Below are 13,691 nucleotides of genomic sequence, written 5' to 3'. Positions count from 1 at the left end.
CTAATATTTATCTTTCTTAGAAAAGCCTTTACATGACAAGAGAGAGATAAATTCACATATTGATACATTCCAACCTATCCATCGCTCACCCTAGCACAAAACCCCAAATCAGCCAACAAAACTCACAACAAATACACAAGCATATTTTCATTACCCTATGAAGTAAATTCATCAGGGACCAATGCCCTCATTTGCTTTATGTTAAGTAAATACTATGCCAATGAGCTACAGCATTAGCTTTCATCAAAAGTATTTTTACCCAGCTATGAAAAATGTAATCCGTTCTTTGATGCAAGTACCTCCACCCCAGAAAACAAGTCCCAGTAAAATAAAAGATTTCTAACACCTGTTAATGCCACACTTGCTCTCCTCTAGTTTACAATGCAGTTTCCTCCCTCACTGAAATACATGCTGTTGCAGATCCCAGTATCTTTCTCCATTCCTGCTTTCACACTTTGTAACATCTGTATCACGAATCTCAAGACCTGACAGTCTGTTTTATTCCCTTAGTTCTGACACTCTCCTAACACAGCTTTTCAAACTTAATAGAATATCCCTATGTAGTTATTTTCTACCTTTGATCAATTCCTGCAAACCTGAAGTTCTCTTCCAGAACACAACTTCACTGTTTTCTTCCAAGAGAAAGTAAATCAAAATCCCACAGTGCCGTTTTCTTCCTTCTCACCCGCCAAGACGGTGTTGATATACCAGTCCCTCCTCTCGCCCATTCGTGTCACCTGTCTTACTCTTCCTTAGGGTTCTGCTGCCCCTGGTTCCTGTTCCTTGCCATACAGATCTGTTACAGTCTTTTCTGGCTTAAAAACCCAGGGTCATCCTTGGTCCTACTTCATTCTCTGGGATCACTGAACATGGTCTAGACTGCCATTCATCCTCGCCCTTTGTCACCCATGTCTTTCCTAGTAAAATACCAGAACAAGCATTCAACCCTCTGCAAGACTGGACTCTTCAGGAACCAATTCCTAGCTCCTCATCAGGGAACCATGAAGCCCCACAAATCCTAGCTCAAACCAGGAGGTCCTTTACATGGAGTCTGGACCTGGAAACCTTGCGATGTTTTGGGACTTCCTGGTTTTCAGATATAGAATTTGGACAGAGGCAGTCCATTCCACGACTGTTAGGAGACATGAATGTTTGTAGACTCCTGTCACCCAGCAGTCAGGTAGGACCTGTAAGACACAATGCCAGACACAGACAGTCCTAGCAGTTTTGAAGTAACTCTTCAGATACCTGATCTTGTTGGACTTTGAGAACAAACAGAAGTCTTGATTTCAAAAGAAATCTACTCCTGCTCTCTGACTAATGTTTCCTCATTTTGGCTTGTATTCTGTAGTCTACTCCTCTGATCATTTGCTGAGTTATGTTTCACATTTACATTGTGTGGTTTTTAGGCCAGACTTTCATTCTGATCATGTTATATTTCACTAGGTGAATCTGTACTAGTAATTTAATGTGCCGAGGGACACTTTTTAGGTGAAAACTTGTCTTGCATCAACATTTAAGGTCTTGAGCACACCACTCATGATCTTTAGATTCCCTCCTACAGTTGTGTACCAGGACAACCACCCGAGTACCCTAGATACAACACAAATGCATACTCCCCAGCACTTGGCTCCTTGGTGCGTGTTCAGGAGCAGCAACTGGTGCAACCTCTTGGGCCAACTGGGAGACAAAGTGGAGGTGTGGTCCTGGACTCACAAAGGATCGCAGCAAATAATCAAATCATTTTCTTATTTGTGCCATGTCAGTTGATAATACCAGTGCACTTATTGAGTCCTTGGCTAGGCCAACGCAAACTTAAATATACTGGTTTCAATGAAAGTGATTGTTAAAAAAATAAAAATCAAACCATAGCAACATATTACAGTACTGTAATTATTCATTTACATTAGGTAACTGAAAGCGATGACTGGATACTGATATTAACTTACTCATCCACAAGATACAAGCTCTAGCAGTAGTAGTAAAGCCAATGTTACATGGGAGAGAACCCTGCAGTAAAACATACAGCAAATTGTTCCTACTTCATGAACTACTAATACCCATCTAGAGCTTACATACCAGAAGCATTCCCAGCAGTCGCCTGTATTACCACATGCGCTATTTACATGAAAAGATATTTTTATATACTCTAAAATTGGCACGTCAGATTCCCATTAACATCAACACATGATCAACAATGACCCAATCTCATTTTTGGTAGCCACCAGAAATAACTTTACTGCAGATGTCAAGAAGGTCAAGACATACTAAATGTTGAGTATTGGCTCCATTGGTAGCTTTGGGCTTCTCCCAAACTCAACAGAAAGATGCATTTACTGCACTGGGTTTGGCCTACGTTCTCCCCTTGCCACATTTTACACCACTATGTTCTTAGCCAAGACACAGCTACCCTTCAGGTTGTGGTAAGTCACTGAGGTCATCATTTTACAAACTGCAAGCTGGCTTTTATACCTGAGACTAGGAACATATGCTGGAATGCAGACATACACAGTGGTAATGGAGAAGAGGCACACGGGCAATTAGTTCAAAGAAGGAAAAAGGGAAAGAAATAGAAAAGTTCTGTAAAGGTCAACATCTATTGCCACAGAAATGACTGTACCTATGGCAATGAAACCTGAAATTACCCTTCTAAAGGCTTAAAGCATACAGCTTTAGAAAAAAAGAACCACTCAGAATAAGCAAGTGGTATACTCAGTCACAAGTAACTTTATTATCATCAAATATACATTGGGATAAGGATTTTGGCTTCCTGTAGTGGCTTAGACCAACAACATGGGCAAAACCTTGGCACAAAGAAGAACTGAAAAGTCCAAAGGATTCGAGTGAACATAATGAGAGAGCAGCTGCATTGTCTATTTAGAAAAAACACAGGCCACCAGGAGCCAAGAGTCTATTTAAAGGCATTTATACACAATGCAAGGAAAGTTACTGGAAGACAGGACAAAGATTTACATGGAAAGCAACTGGTAAATGTTTAGCTCAGATACTCGGAACCACATAGATTTAAGAGAAATCCTAAGAGAGATGGGGGAAAGAAGAATGTTTCTTTTTGTTCTTTCACAGCATACAGCAGTGTTGAAAACTTTGTTTCTGTGATGTATCAAACTTCTTTTTCCACATCTTGGTTTCTTCTTCCTGATCTTACTTGCATTCTGATTATTCTGAAGAATAATTTATGTTTCAGACGTGAACTGTCAGAGCACACACCACAGCAAAAGAGATAGAAGTACTTGACTCTCCTTTATGAGCCATTAATTTCTGTATTTTAAAGATTCTCTCCTGAAAAAAAACCTTCCCATTTTCATTTCAAGTATAGAAGAAAAATAAATTCTCAAAGAACTAGAGAACTCCAGGGTCTCTGACTTTTAGAAGAATTTTGCATATATGAGTCTTGCTGGCAGAACACCCAGTCTTTCCCTTTATGTTTAAATCATTTGAATATATTTTTAAACAAGAAAAAAAATATATATTTTTTTTAAATTCCATCCACATCACCTTGGGACTGTATCCATTATCTAATATCCTAATACTATCAATTCTTTGGTCATTCCTAGGAGTTTCCATTACACAATGTAAATGAGATATAAATATCAAAGAGTTAGAAACAATAAACAGAATTTTGCTGTAGTAATCCCTCCAGACCTTCTTCAGAATGGAAGCATAAATGCAAGACCTACCAGGCTTCTGGTTGATGTTTTTACATGAATTTTTATTAAAATTGCCTTTTCATCATCTGATTTCTGAGCAGTGGCAAATCTGCATTAGCACTCTGACAACCTCAACTTCACCACAGTGCAGTTTCAGATGGAAAAAGAGGCCTCAAACCTCCAGGGAAACATAAGTCAAAAGCAGAAACACAATTCCTGCGTCTTAAATACCAGTCCCAAGCCAGTTTCATCACACTATGTGATCACATTTTAACTAAATAAACTAATAGCAGCTACCTACCATATAATTGAGAAAAGAAGCAAAGCAAAAGGGATTTGGGTTGGTTTGAGGTTTTCTGTACAATACGTCTTTGCAAGCTTCAATCCTGCGAACCACTACACACATGCTTAACTTTACACACAACGTAGCCTATCTATTTCAATGCCGTGACTCTAAGGTTAAGCAGGTGTCTAACTGGTTGCAAAATCAGGGTCTTAAACGGAAAATTAATCAGTGTAAGAAGTGGATTTATGCAAAACACCTGGCTGCTGATGCTGCAGAGCTTATCTGTGCAGGGATTTATCTGGCCAAGTCAAGCAGTGGTGTAGCAGTAATGCTCTACAACAGTTGTAACTAACCCTGCATAGCACAGAATTAGAGAAGTTAACCATTAATAACTGTTACAGAAAGGGAGCTGCTTTGCTGAAGAAAGAAGGCAACACCAAATACCTACAAAGCATCCAATTATACTCCAACAAGAAAAACCTGTAACTGTGTGCTATGTGCAATTAACAGCAAAAATGCAGATGAGAAAAAGCTGAAGCGGGAAAAATTTTCCTAGGAAACTCTCTGAAAACACTAAGGTACAAGGAGACCAGACTGAAAAAGCCAAAAAGTACAACATATAATATTTCTGGGCTAGCGGATATAACATTTCTATCCACAATGTTCAGTGAGAGAAGGAAATACACAAGACATGGCGAAACCATCCTCAAGTTCTGATCTTTTTTCATTTTTCTATCAGAGCATCAGAGCTCTGCACTGAACTTCCAAGTCATCCTCAACGATCAGCACACCACTGCGCCGGGGGGGGGACGCACCATATGGCTCACTTTAACCGCGTAAATTGTACTCTGTGACATGAATGGAACTGCTCCATGTACACAGTCGATCACCAGTTTGAAGGATTTGGCAGAATGGGGATTACACCGCACGCTGCAGCCACCCCGGGAACAAGCACGGCTTCAGACAGAGGCAGCACAAAGTCAGGCTCAAGCTTCTGTTCCGCACATCTGAAATCCACTGGGTGACAACAAGTTCTGGAACGCTTTTACGTGGATGACTCAAAATTTTATTATTGTTCATGCAACGGCAATCTAATAAAGTAGTTTTTCATATTGCTTCCCTGCATAGCACAGCAAATTTCAAGTTTTAAAGGAAACCTGTAAATTCACAGCAACAGAGAACTGATGACGCCTTTATTCTTGCAACTGGCCAACCTCATCTAGTGCCAGTGGCATTAATCCTAGTGTTTACTAGCGAGAGGAACTAAGTCTTGGTATATTCAAATAAGAGTTCCAGTCACATTACCCTGAAAGGGAATACTGCATTTAGCTTGTATGAATTGTTTCCTCTTTTAAGGAGAAATGGAAAAACATTTGTGGTATTCAAGGCAAAAAAAGAAGTATTTTTGGTTCATTACCAATGACCAGCATCAAAATTCACTGAAAAAAAATTCCTCAGCGTTCTGATTACTGCCTAGTTATTCCCCAACCACATTTAAAAATCTAGCCTGCCCATTCCAGTACTTCAATGCAATTTTTATTGACCTACTAACCTGTAACTCAGGGAAGCCTGGAGCTAAGAATGCAATAATGGCTAGCAAATACGAGTCTCCAAACAGAGTGTAATAACCTTAAGTAAACTACTGCCAAGCAAAAGTCCTGCAGATCAAACAGTTCCCACGAAGCCTTATGCTATTAACTAGCAAAAAAGTCCCATGATATCTCCATAGTCATGCACAATAACAGAGCACTGTGCTTCTGTTTACTTACATAGCTTATCTGCAATCCAGTAATGTATACAGTCAATCCCTCAGATGTAAATCACTTGTCTATTTAATGTTACTTCGCTTGTTAAAAACTTTGCTAGCTTTCCAATGATAAACAAGGGGTTCCTCCGGAATATCAATTTTTAAGAGATGCACAGTGGACATTTATAACCCATTTCAATTAGGGAGCAAGTTTTGTATCATTTACATGGAAAAAAAAAGAACTGCAAATGTATAAAGTTAGCAACAACACGATATTTATGTGGTTCTGCTTTTTTCCTACAGGAAACTGTAAGGCCCACTCATGCTTATTCTACCTTACTTCAGCCATTTCCTGGGTAAACCCACCTCGGAAGATGGACAGCAGATCTAACGCCCCCCTAAAACCAAGAGAATCAACAACTAAAAGCCTCACTGGACAGCAGCAGGTCCCTCAGCACTCTGCATTTACTTTACAGCCTATTGCTTTGTGTACTTTAACAGGAACTCATTTTAAAAAGATCTATTTTCTGCCTAACGTTCTTCTTCCATCAGCACAATCTCCTTCCAGTGATTTGTGCAATGTGGAGGGGTCAATCTTGAAAGAAACAGGATGAGAAATAAAGAAATTAAAGTTCCTTAGGCTGCTCTTCACAGAGTCACAGCACAAGAAGAACATCTGCTGCCTCTGAAGCAACAGGGCTGAAACGCAGACACCGCCGATTCCTGCGACTCAGGGAGGAGAAAAAGGCGGTGGGGGGAAAAAAAAAAAAAAAGCGCATGGCACTTTGCCCCCGGCCGAGGCGGGGCAGGGCCGGGCGCGCACAGGCGCGGTGCGGGGCCGCCCCGGGGAAGCCGCTCCGCGGCCGCGGGCTGGCGCGGCTCCCGCGGCCGGCGCTGCCGCCGCCGCCCCGGGCTGCGCGGCCGGCGGGGCGGGGAGGAGGAGGAGGCCGGGCCGGCGGCGGGGAGCGGCGGCAGGTGCCGCCTCCCCCCCCCCCCCCCATATCCCATCCCACCCACCCACCCACCCCTCCCGCGGGCCGCGCCCGGCCCCGCACAGCCCCCGCGATCCCCGGGCGGGGGAGCGGCGGGCGCCGCCGGAGCCGGGGAAGGGGAGGAGACCGGAGCCGGCGGCGGGGCGGGTAGGTGAGGGAGGGGAGGCGCGGCCGGCTCCTTACCTGCTGGCCGGTGGGGCATGCCGCGGCGGGCGGGGGCAGCGCGTCCCGGCGGGCCGGCGAGCCCCCCCGCCCCGCCGCCCCCCGCCTCGGCAGAGCGGCTGCCGCCCCCCGGGCCGCCCGCCCCGCCGCCGCTCGCCTCTTCCGCTTTGTTCCGCCGCGGCGGCTTCTCCTCCCGCTCCCGCCGCAGCCGCGGGACCCGTAACATGTGCCTGGGGAGGGCGGGCGGGCGCCCGGGGTGGCACTTTCGGCGGGGCGGGGAGCGCGGCGGCCGGGCCCCTCCGCCCCCGGCCCCGCGGAGGAACGGGGCTGTCAGATCCAGCCCATCTGCCGCGATCGCAATCGGTCGCAACTGAATGGCTCCGGCAAATCTGCGCCGGCAGCAGGGGCTCGCCGCGGCGGGGGCGGTGGGGGGGGGGGGGGGGAAGAGGCGGGGGCGGCCATTGTCTGCGGCGGCGGGGCTGCCCCGGGCCCCCCCCGGGGGACGGGGTGTCCGGCCGGGCGCTGCTTCGTCCCTCAGGCCGCCCGTGTGCGCGGGTCGGGGCCGCTCAGCCCCTCCGGCGGGGCGGGAGGAAAGCCCTCGCTTTGCGTGGCCCGCAGTGAAGCACTGAGCTCGAGTGGGTACAGTTTGGGGGAGCGGGGGGGGGGGGCGGCCTCGGCGGGAAAAGGCTTCGGGTGGACGGAGATTTCGCAGGCGTGCACGGCACGCTTTTAGAACCTCGTGTTTCGTGGAACAAACGGTTCCGAGGAATCGCTGAAAGCTTTGTCTTCCGGTAGTCAAAAAATAGCAAATAAAAAATTTTGCCCAGTTACAATAGATCGCACTGATGTGCGATCAGGTTATTTGCAGACGGCATACATTTGAGAACCTAAGTGTAGAGCAGGCAAGAGCTCAGGCAGGATTTTCTGGTTTGAATAGAGAAAGTGTGAGAGAGAGGTCTTGGAAGCAAAGTGAGAAAACCTGAGGTGATTCAAAGGAGAGATAACCGGGTACACTGGAGTACCCAGTCCAAGTTCAAGAGACTGCAGGAATCACAGGGTGCAAAGTGATTCATTACGCTTAGATGAGAATTAAAGGGTAGAGCTGTATCTGAGAATCAGAGACAACAAGGAGTACTGGAAAAGTAAAGCTTTAAAAATTAAGGTGGCAGGAGGTTTGGGGGATTTTTTGGTTTGGAGGTTTCTGAGAAGAGGAGCGATACACTCTCACGAATGTATAAATCACTGGAATTAAATATACCACCAGAAATAACGCTCAGATTTTCTTAACAGATTGGCTGTAGCTGAAGACACTGCATTTTGTAGAGGGAACATCTCTCTTCCTATGGTGGTGCAGAGAACAGTCTTTGCAGCCAAATACATGACTGTGGTGGATTGGATGAACCGGTAACCAGGTCTGTTAATGCAAATTTTCTCCCCAGTTGGGAATTCCTTTCTCCAGTCCAAAAGTACTTGAATCTGTCAAACTTAAAATGTCCTTTCCAGGACAGCATTTAACACTGGCACATTGGTCTCTGCTGATGAGACACAACGGTTCAATTTTCTGAGGACTGATCCAGAATCCTGGGATAGTCAAAGCCCTTCACTGTAACCGGGTGAAGTGTAAAGCCAATACTGTGCTGTGAATCAGAGTAGATGATGTAGCATTGTTCTTAAATACCACAAGACTCTGAAAGCAAGCTGCAAAGAAGCATGAGAAAGGAACTAGGCGGAAGGGCAGCTAAAAGGTCAGAGTCTCCAAATCCAGTAGAATTTGGGATCTCCAAAAGGATTCTTATTCTCCATTCAACCAGGGTTTCATCGTTTAAACGATGATCCTGTAGCAGTCACATAGTACTGAAGTAATATCTGCTGTCACGTTTAATTGCTTTGTTGTGCAGGGGAACACCTTGAGCAACTCTCCTAAGAGCTAATGTTAATTACTGAGTTTAAAAGATGTTAGTTTTCTGTTTAAATAGAAATAATAACATGCCAATAAAATGTAATTGCATTATAATGTCTGTTGCTTGCATGGTCAACCTAAATCACCTACCCAGATTCCTTCATAATTAGTAGTTGAAACTGCAAAGAGTAAATTGTTTTTGAGACTTGGGTAACATAAAACTGTCTGCACTGGATCTGCCCAAAAGGTCTGTGTAGCTCAGTATCATTTCTCTTCAGTGGCAAAACGCACATGTCCAGGGAAAGATAAAACACTTTCCTGCTCTGCAGCCACCTGGGAGCTCGGAGCCAAGGTTGCCCTTGCTGCGTTTAGTACATCTCACTAGATTTCTTCCATGACTTTGTCCAGTCTCCAGCTGAACCCATGTGCACTTCTAAAATCGATGATACCCTGTTGCAGGGGCTCTCAACCTTGCTTACATGAAAAATGTCTTCATTTGCTTTTCAGTATGCCACCTGTTAGTTTCATCCCATATTCTGTATTTCTTGCATTGAAAGAAGCAGTGGTCAATTTGATCTCCTCCATGCTACTCACATTTTTAGCTCTGTCATTCCCCTGCCTCAGTGACTGCTTTTTCAGATTCAGGAGTCTTAGTTCTTCCATAAATAAAAATCACCTTGTGTTTCTGATTACCCTCTTCTGCCTTCTGCTGAACTTTTCCAGTTCTGTTGCACCCTTCCTGAAGTGGGGGACCAGAACTACAACTGGTATTCAAGATGCAGTAAAATCACTAGCGTAATGATGATCCCTTCCTAGCTGTGGTATTGCAGATCTTAAAATACTATTCTAGTGTAGTCAACAGATCTTTCTATTGGTCTGTAAATTATTACATAGAAAACTTTCATTGAAAGACCACATCTATCTTTCCACAATTCTCTTTTCCCAAATTCCAGATATGCTAGATTAGCCAGAACTAGAGGAATGAAAAAAATTATTGCTGGTTCTTTAATTATTTTCAGGCCTGAACTTACATCCACTGGAATCAAGAGCAAACGAATCGGTCATCTACTCTGTAACTAGAAGTGATTTAGAATTAAAAAGAACCAGTATTTGTCTACAATTTAAAGCTGTAATTACAACTTGAAAGTATTTTTTGTGCACATGGAGCTGTACTGTTCCTGACAACTGAGATACTGTTCTTCTATGTCTCTTTAAGATTAATAGTATCTCCGTTTCATACACAGCAATAAGTACATGTTCCAAATCATTAATTATTTCTTGTCCCTAGGCTTGTGCAATTTTATCTAGCATAGACATTTACAAGATAATACACTAGTGTTCAAACAAAATTCATGACTTTGCTTACCATTGCTTTGGAATGACACTGAAATTGCAATGCTCATACTTCAAAACACTGAAGTGGATGATAGCATTAGCTCAGTACTGACAAATGCAATAATTACCCAGTGTAGGAATTTTGTAATTTTCTGAGAGACCTCAAGCTACTGTTGAAGGGACAGATGCTTCTTAAACTGACTTCTTATTCTCAACTGGCATAACATACATGTGGAGGTGATTTACCTCTGCTTACTGTTGCATTCTGCAGCTCTTTCAAACAGGAGATACTTGTGGAAGAGCAGGTACACTGACAGGTTGGAAGTAACCGATTTGCATGGTAATCAATAATACCAAAATAACTGTGTAATCTTCAAGAGGGTCTGTGCTTCACGGAGAAACTTCATACTTAAAAATCGGGGGAAGAAACCTCCACAAATGTAGTTATTAACTCACTTGTTGTCCTCTTTTTAATAGTGATTAATTTACTTACATATGACTGAAGCTATGTGATGTAATACTAGATTTTCAGATATTTTACCAAAAGGTTACTAGCACTTAACACTAGCAGTGTTCCAAAACTCTTTTAAACATGAGTAGGGTAGAAATCGCGTGTACTGACGTCATTTATAGAAACAGTTGCTCTTTCAGCCTGACACAGGACATTGTGCAGTGAGACCTGAGGCAGCGCTGCCCTTCTGGGGACTTTAATTCAAATATCGGGAGGATTGCCTACAGATCTGGGAAAACTGCCAGGCCAGGCTATTACACAAAAATCTGCACAACAGTAGCTGATGGGGACAGTCACTGAGCGCCCTGTGCTGGCAGAAAAAAATCTCAGATCAGTCACTCAGGGAGAGGTTCCAGAACAAACTGGTCCCCAATAACCACGTTGGTTTCTCCCAGTACAGACTGGTAAGCAGGACTACAGGAAGACTCACAGCCTGGTTGGTGCCTTGTGCTGACATCTGTTACTGTCAGCTCCTGCTGCTGCTGGCTACATTCATCCTAGAAAAGATTCTGTAAAAGTTTTCTTTTGATCTCAGTGGAACTTTACATCTTTCTGAGTACCTTCTGAATTGGCTGAAGAAAGAGTCAAGTGCTGCCATTCGCACATTTCCACACTGCAGAACAGAAGCAAAAAGACATCCTGACATTACTGTCACTGGGAGGACAGCATTTGGCCATTTTTCAAGCATTTACAACAGTGTTACTAGAGGAAAGAAAAGGGATTGAGAGTGAATGCCTACAACTTTTGATCTGTGTTTCTGGACTGATCTCTACCAAGGCTCTGCAGGAAGATAGGTACTTCCTTTGCGTTTGATCTCTCTTCCTCAACCAGGAAGAGTGGAAGACCATAAAAATACAGGAAGCCTTACAGGAACCACGCCGTACATACTTGTTGCTCTCAAAGGGGCTTAAGAGGCTCTCGACTTGCCTGGTAGAGGACGAAGAGTCTGCTGAATGAAAAACAATATTGGATTTATTACGGTATTGTCAGGAACTGAACCATGAAGAATTTGAGAGGTAGCATCAAACTAGCATCAGACCTCCTCAAGTCCAGGGCAGTACAAGCTTGTGCAGATTCTGGCAGCACGTGGAAGCAGATAGGCTTATCCCTCTGCCATCTGTAAAGCTGCTACATAAATTACAGCAAATTAAATATATTGCAAAAGCTGGTATCTCCTTACTGCTAAGCATTTACTGGAGATTAATCTAGGTTTTCTATTTTTTGCTTATTTAAGTTACACTCTCTAGATTCTGATTAGCTAATCGAGTGGTAATAAAACTAAGAGGTCTGTATTTGCAATCTTTTACTCATTTTTGAAAATATCAGGGAAATACCTGCATAATCAAGAGTTTGCAGATCCTGAGCTATACTGATTGAAGCAGGAAAAAAATATGCTTGAGTCTTTAATATCTGATGAATGCTGCCTTATTTTTGAAAGATTGTCCCTAGTAGAACCCATTACAATAATGTTTATACAGGTTTATGCTATAAATGCATTATATTTTCCCTTCAGGAGAGTATGTTGGACTTTACTCCTGATTAAAAAACATAATCTGCGAATGGGCCATATCCCAGAATATAGGTTGCTATAAACATAATTATGCCCTTTTATTAACACATAAAGCAATGGAAAATATAATTTGTTAGCATAAAAAGGGCTTCATACAGCATGCAGAATTGATGAGAAGCACACCCTGGATCTCCTTCAACGTATGTAAACAGGAGGCCAGCCAAATCCTACAGAATTAAAGGAAACTCAGCTGTGAAGTCCCTCCCCACGCTCTTCCAGCCTGATTACAGTCAGCGTTAGAGCTAAACAGATCAGGTGAGTCTCCTGGATAAGGTTTAGCTATAGATCTAAGCCTGATTTCTGCAAATACGCTCCCGTACATCAGGGCCTTCAGCTGCCGGGTGTGCTCAAAGCCTGGCAGGAGGCGCTGGCTGTCACAGCAGAAAATGGGAAGATGACAGCAAAGGATCAGTGCACACGTAACACGAAATATCTGGAAGAGGTGATGTCAGAGCAGTATTTTGGTTGCACAAGTGTCCTGCTTTTAACTCGAGGGGTATTTGTCCTGTAATAGGCCCAGCCAGATGACACAGGTATCTACATTCATGGTTTTCTCTATATTAAAAATCATTGCACCAGCACAGCAACACTAATATACTTTAAAATAAACTGCCTCAAGAGAACAGGGTAGAGCTCTTCTCTCCTTCTCCCCTTGCTACTACTCATCCCCTGACAGAGAAGATGATTTACATGGGCTTTTATACTGCAGAGCAACAAGGTCCAAGGACAAGAGTTGGAGAGGACACTTCCAAAGACAGATCTTCTCTTCCACGCCTCATCATCCTGTGAACTGTAGAAGATGCTCTCCCGTCACAGAGCCTGGTAAGATTGTCACCAAGCTTGCTTTAAGCCATCAAACCCTTCAAAGATTCCAGCAGTGATGTGGGAACTGCATCCCCCAGTTTGGAGTGAACAGGCTGACAACGCACAGTACTGTAACATGAGAAATACAACCTTATTATTGATACACTGAACTGGAACACAGGAAAACTCTGGCTTAAACACAGACCTCTTGTACAAGCTCCAGTACTTAGTATGTTCACAACTATTTTTCTCTGTAAAAAGGGAATTATGTTACTTCTTGTTTCATCCTTGGGGCTGAGGAGATGAAAACCATTTCTCACTTTGTGTGGAACAATGAGGCCCTGTTCTCACTTGTGGTCTTAAAGTCTTGCTTTAATGTAATTTAGAAAAAATAAAAATGCTTGAGCATTACAGAATGAAATAGAAATGCTAAACTTGATTATTTAACTTCTCTTCCATGAGTGAAAATGATTTACAGGGAAAGGTGCTAACCCGACTTGCATGACTTCATACACATTTTCTCACTGGCTTCTTCTACATCTGCCGTCAGCACTGCCCTGTTTGTAGACTTTATTAGTGAAACAGATCAGTGACGTACCATTCCTTTAAAAATAACAAATTCATAAATTCTCCATTCCTCCTTCTTTAAACCCACCACCCCATCCAAAACCTCATCTCACAGCCTGTGTCTGTGCACTACTCATGTCTATAATACA

At 43.5% G+C, this 13,691-nt stretch overlaps 1 protein-coding gene and 1 long non-coding RNA gene across 5 annotated transcripts in view; one reads left to right on the top strand and one right to left on the bottom strand.

Annotated features, from left to right (window-relative positions):
• The window catches only part of NCKAP5 (NCK associated protein 5), a 250,857-nt gene extending 243,963 nt beyond the window's left edge, over positions 1-6,894 (bottom strand). For both annotated transcript variants that reach the window (XM_042784066.1, XM_042784067.1), the window contains exon 1: positions 6,877-6,894. The gene's annotated coding sequence lies outside the window, so the exon portion shown is untranslated. The remainder of the gene's footprint in view (positions 1-6,876) is intronic.
• Positions 6,794-13,391, top strand: LOC116964240. Of its 3 annotated transcripts, XR_006164545.1 has the most exons (3): positions 6,794-6,840; positions 8,146-8,267; positions 9,775-13,391. It is a non-coding gene; the product is annotated as an uncharacterized LOC116964240 (long non-coding RNA). The 3 variants fall into 3 exon arrangements; XR_004408631.2 differs by lacking the exon at positions 6,794-6,840 and having other exon boundaries at positions 6,849-8,267; positions 10,742-13,391; XR_004408630.2 differs by lacking the exon at positions 6,794-6,840 and having other exon boundaries at positions 6,849-8,267.
• Positions 13,392-13,691: the final 300 nt, after the last annotated feature.

The sequence above is a fragment of the Tyto alba genome, unplaced genomic scaffold (assembly GCF_018691265.1).
Source record: "Tyto alba isolate M040663 unplaced genomic scaffold, T.alba_DEE_v4.0 Super-Scaffold_7, whole genome shotgun sequence".
In the NCBI taxonomy this organism is placed as follows: Eukaryota; Metazoa; Chordata; class Aves; order Strigiformes; family Tytonidae; genus Tyto; species Tyto alba.
This window is presented reverse-complemented; position numbering and strand designations above follow the sequence as displayed.